Source organism: Leuciscus leuciscus (genome assembly GCF_965113295.1).
Source record: "Leuciscus leuciscus genome assembly, chromosome: 5".
In the NCBI taxonomy this organism is placed as follows: Eukaryota; Metazoa; Chordata; class Actinopteri; order Cypriniformes; family Leuciscidae; genus Leuciscus; species Leuciscus leuciscus.
Window position 1 is genome coordinate 7,282,189 of NC_138729.1, and position 6,000 is coordinate 7,288,188.

Below are 6,000 nucleotides of genomic sequence, written 5' to 3' on the forward strand. Positions count from 1 at the left end.
GCGAGACGATGTACATTCACATGTTGAAAAAGGCTCACTTTCTATGACGGTATCGGCACTTTCTTCTGAGATGGCGGAGCTGAAACGCCTGCTTCACTCGCTTCAGCCTGCCACATGTGCTCTGCCTGTAAAGATGACACAGGAGGATGAAAATGTTCAAAGTCGGGAAGAGTCTCTTGTCTCCCCTTGTTTTTCCCATCATTCTGAGTTCGATGTGCTTTCTACAAGTGCTTCAGATTCATTTTTTCACGATCATGGGGATACTTTGAAGGTTGCTGCACAACCTTCACCTCAGGCTGTTCTCACTGGTTACCCAGCAGCAGAGGGGTCTAGTGGGGGGTCTGTTCAGTCGTCTGGACAGGCCCAGCCCTCCTCCGATGATACTTTGGCTGTGCTTCGAATGGCAGTTGCTCGTTTGGGACTTGATGAGTCACCTGCACAATCTGCCCAAACAAATGTGTTTTTCAGACAGACCACAGCTTCAACCTCTTTTGCCATGCCACCATGTAAGGATTTTGTGGCTGAATTCTCAGATGCTCTCACCGGTTCTGGTCCGCCTAAGGGGCGCCCAAAGACTGCTCGAATGCTAGCATCCATGGCTGGAGCAGATTCTATCGGGGTGGGTCGCGCTCCGGAAATTGAGCAGCCTGTGGCAGCTTTGGTGGTGTCTCCTGATGAGGCCCTACGTGGGAACGTACGATGTCCCAGTGCGCAATGCGGTCGTACGGATTCCTTGCTTAAAAAGGCATATGAGTCAGTTGCCTACATTGCCCGAGCAGAAAATACAATCTGCCAGTTACTCCTTGCTACCACCAGTACGCTTGAACCGGCAAATGCGGATCCCTCGGTTTCACAATTTCTGCAAACTGCTCTGTTGACTACAGGCCATGTGACCCGCGAACTGGGTAATCTAACAGCCACGCTTCTGGCTGCCCGCCGTCAGGTGTGGCTTGCCCAAGCACGACTGCCGGAGGACTGTAAAAGACATTGAGAGACCTTCCTTTTGTTCCTGGGCATCTTTTCGGTCCAAATGTTCCGGAACTGTTAGAAAAAAGAGTTAAACTGTCTGAAGCCACTCGCCAACTAACACAGGTGCAGCGCAACCCTACGTTTAGGATGCCAGCGGTTCAGAACCGACAGCACTATGCCCCAATGGAGCAACGTTTCCGACGACACGCTACACCTCAGTCACAGCCCCCTCAAAGACCTCGTGTTCCTGAAGATGCAAGAGTTTTTCGCCCACCTCATCGACCATTTCCAGGGGGACCCCGTCAGCGTCCCCCCGCAAACACAAAAAATCGCACACATAAAGCCTGAGACAGTCAGGCCGGCGGTCGATCGTTTTTCTATAGATCAGTTGGAGTACTGGAGATCAAACACAGCAGACCCTTGGGTGCTGGAGACTCTGAGCAGGGGATATACTCTACAGTTTCGACGCCGGCCTCCCGGATTCTCAAAAATTGTTCCTACAATTGTCAGAGACGCGGTTCGCGCAAAGGCTCTCTCTCTGGAAATTTGTTCACTGTTAGAGAAAGGAGCCATAGAAAAGGTCCATCCCCTCGTTCAGGGAGACGGGTTCTATTCAACATATTTTCTTGTTCCAAAGAAGGACGGTGGTTTCCGTCCAATTCTCGACCTGAGGTTTCTGAATTTGTTCCTGAAGGTCCTTCCTTTTCGAATGCTGCGCACAGCCGACGTTCTTCGGTCTGTGACTGCAGACGATTGGTTTGTAAGTGTCGACCTGAAAGACGCATACTTTCACGTCCCAATTGCTGTACATCACAGGAAGTTTCTACGTTTCAGTTTTCGGAATCAAGCTTACCAATTCAAAGTACTACCCTTCGGCCTTTCCCTTGCTCCTCGCGTCTTTACAAGGTGTGTGAGCGCAGCTCTGTCTCCTCTTTGGATGAGAGGTATGCGCATCCTTCCTTATTTGGACGACTGGCTTGTCTGTGCCCCAACAGAGCGGCAGGCAGTACAAGACTCCAGAATGCTTTTGAGTCATGTGCAGAAGCTAGGGTTTTCTGTGAACGAGAAAAAGAGCCGTCTGATTCCATCACAGACCACTACGTTCATAGGAATGACCCTGAATTCCTGTCTAATGTCTGCCACCCTGTCTCAGGAACGTGTGACAAACATTCTGCAACTTTTGGCTCGCTTTCGCCCGGGAGTGTCTTTACAGTACGAGGTGGTCCTACGACTGATAGGCATGTTAACAGCGGCTACTGTGGTGATCCCCCTGGGTCTACTCCACCTCAGACCACTCCAGTTATGGAACAACAGTTTGCGGCTAGATCCCACCAGGCATCGCCATCGACTGGTTATCATTTATCACCGTTGCATATGTGCGTTGAAGCGGTGGAGACAGTTAGAGTTTCTGAAGGCGGGGGTGACACTGGGTGTTGTTTCCTCTCGTCGGGAGTTGGTCACAACAGATGCTTCCCTCACAGGATGGGGGGCAACGTGGAATCGGAGAGGTATTTGCGGGCGTTGGACACCGATCCAGGCCACAGAACATATCAACCTGCTAGAGCTGAGGGCGGTGTTTTTGGCCCTAAAGTACTTCATGCCGGTTCTGGCAGGCCGCCATGTTCTCGTTCGGTCCGACAATACCTCAACAGTGTTCCATCTGAACCACCAGGGCGGCACAAGATCCCGCAGGTCTCTACGGTTGACTCACGAGATTCTGACATGGTGTCAGCCACGACTCGCTTCACTGAGAGCAGCTCATATTCCAGGAGTATGCAACCAGACAGCAGATGCTCTTTCCAGGGATCAAGTACATCCAGGAGAATGGAGGCTTCATCCAGTTGTAGTCCAGGAGATCTGGCTAAGATTTGGAAGAGCAGAGGTGGATCTCTTTGCTTCAGAGACGAACACCCACTGCCGATTATGGTTTGCAAGGACAGAAGTGTCCAGTCCTTTGGGCCAGGATGCACTGTCTCACGAATGGCCGAACAGCCTGCTGTATGCGTTTCCTCCTATCCCTCTGTTGTGGGAGACAGTGCACAGGATCTCCCTGCGCAAACACAGAGTGTTACTTGTGGCACCTCGGTGGCCAGCCAGACCATGGTTTCCTTTGTTGCTGAGACTTCTGACGGGAAACCCATGGAAGCTTCCCCCCAGAAAGGACCTCCTCTCCCAACTGGAGGCCAGTGTTTGGCACCCGAACCCGGCTCGTCTGCAGCTTTGGGTCTGGCCATTGGGCTAAACCCTTCCCTGGAGCATTGTGATCCTGCTGTTATTCACACCATCTCTAATGCTAGGGCTTCTTCCACACGGCAGATTTATGCTTCTCGTTGGAAGCTTTTTTCTGCATGGTGTGAGGAACAAGGACTCGTTCCTGCAACGTGTGGCATTCCGAGTATCTTAAGATTTCTTCAACGTTTACTGGAAGAAGGAAAAGCAGCTTCCACGCTGAAAGTGTACGTTGCTGCTATTTCTGCATATCATGTTCCAGTTGGTGGATCTTCTCTTGGCTCTCACAGTCTTGTCTGCAGTTTTCTGAAGGGTGCACGCCGTCTGAACCCTGCTCGGAATCCTCATTTTCCTGTGTGGGATTTGTCACTCGTGCTTGATTTTCTGGGCTCACCCCAGTTTGAGCCCTTGCAAAGCATTGACATTAAATGGCTGTCTTTGAAGACTTCTTTCTTGTTAGCTATTGCTACTGCAAAACGAGTCAGTGAGTTGCACGCACTGTCTGTTGACAATCTATGTTTGCGTTGGTTAATGAAACAGAACGCTAGTTACGTATGTAACTGTGGTTCTGTGAATTCTGGATGACCGCCAGAGTTCTCAGTCACTCGGAATGCGCGAGAAAGGCGTACCGAGGTAGATTGCTGAGCTACTGTAGCCTATAATCCTCCAGGGCTCAGCATACGTCACGCCCGTGACTTTGTTGGTATATTTACTCGACCTATCTTAGCTGGCGCAGCGATTATCCATAGTGTTTACACTGCCTCTGGCGGTCATCCAGAATTCACAGAACCACAGTTACATACGTAACTAGCGTTTACTGCTCAGGCCTCATGTGCAGTGACATCAGTTAGTGACATCACTAACCCTAGAATTTACATAAACCCCGCCCCCAGAACACAATTTATAGATGATCAAGACAGAATATGCTAATCAATGACTAGAAGATAACTACACATAAGCTACATAAATTCATCAACTAACCATTCAGAAATGTTGTCTACATGTTATCACTTATTCTTGAGTCTCTCCATCTTTGTCTGAATCTGGTTTGAACATAAAAGGCTAACATTTTTTAAATGTTCAGTGCATGTCTGTGTGAGGTAATAGAAGCTAAGAACGAGCTGTTGAAGCTCCGCCCTCTGTGTCGGGAGCAGCAGCTCATTTGCATTTAAAGGGACAGACACACAAATGCTGCGTTTTTGCTCACCCTCAAAAAGTGACAATTTTAACATGCTATATAAAAATATCTGTGGGGTATTTTGAGCTAAAACTTCACACACACACTCTGGGGACATCAAAGACTTATTTTACATCTTGTGAACATGGCATTATACCCCTTTAATGACATTAATTAGGCTGTGTTTACCAGGCGGAGATCTGAAACCATTCAGCTGCGCACAATTTCAAGATCGTTTGAGGAGAAATTTCACATCTAAGAGAGGCATACACACTTTTTTGAGCGTACGTTCATTCTCTGAATAACACATATGCACATTTGAGATATGGTCGTAAGATCAAATGTAGGGCGGTTTCTATGCAACATTTTATAAATGAGGCCACTGTTGTCTTTCAGTTAGTCAGTAGAAAGGTCTCTTTAATGTCCACTCCTGGAACTGTGACCTTCATTGTCTTCCGCCTGTAAACTGTTAATGTCTTGAGGACTGTTCCACAGGTGCATGTGCAAAAATTGTTAATGGTTCATTGAATAAGCATAAAAAACATTGTTTAAACACTTTCCAATAAAGATCTGTAAAGCTTATTTGGATTCTATAAAAAAAAAATCATGAATCGTGATCGTGAATTGCATAGACTGAACAATATAACCTATATTTAATGTCTGTAACTGTTTTTGTAACACTTAAGTTTAGTGTCCAATTCTCACTATTAACTAGTTTTGTATTAGCATGCATATTACTAGAATATTGGCGGTTTATTAGTACTTGTAAAGCACATATTAATGCCTTATTCTGCATGACTATATTCTACATCCCTTAATCCTAATACCTAAATTTAACAACTAAGCATTAATTAGGAGTTTATTGAGGCCAAAGTTGTAGTTAATGGACCCTAATCTAAAGTGTGACCACTGTTTTTTCTTCTTTCAAATGTTAAATCCCTAATGGAATAAATTAATACAAAGAGTAAAATCAACATGGCAATTCTCTGCTTTTCAAGTCACATTAATTTTGATACCAAACAACAAAGTGAAAATCCTTGTTCCTTGGTCCACCTGCTTCTTTTGCCATTGCTTGTCAGCTAAAGCACAGAAGTTTGGAGATTCTCTGTAGCTCACAGCTTGAAATAGTAGTTTATTGACTGTGAGCACTCAAGTGTATCCAGATGGACACGGACACAGAGAGTGTATTTGTGGAAAAGCCCAAAAACCCATCTGTTGTTTGAAGTGATTCCTGTTGGGACGAGGTGGGGGAAAAGATAAAGAGGCTGATCATGCCTTTCATCAAACTGAGAAACATAAAAAACATAGTACAGTGAAACTTTTTTGTTAATTACATGTTTTTTATTTTATCCTTATTACAGTGTCTTGGGCCAATGGTAATTATATTTTAAGTATTATTCAGAATATTCCATTGTTTATCATTATTATTGTTGTTTTGTAACTTAGAAAGCTACAACCAGATTTGTATCTTTCTAAACTGGTTCCTTTCTGCCCCAGATCTGTGGTGTGGGTCACAGCTGGTGTCCCATCGGCTCGGGTAGGTTGGCCCGCAGTCATGCAGAGAGTAATGCAGGACAAAGACTGGCATCTGGCATGGCACTAGACACACAATTCCATTAAAAAAT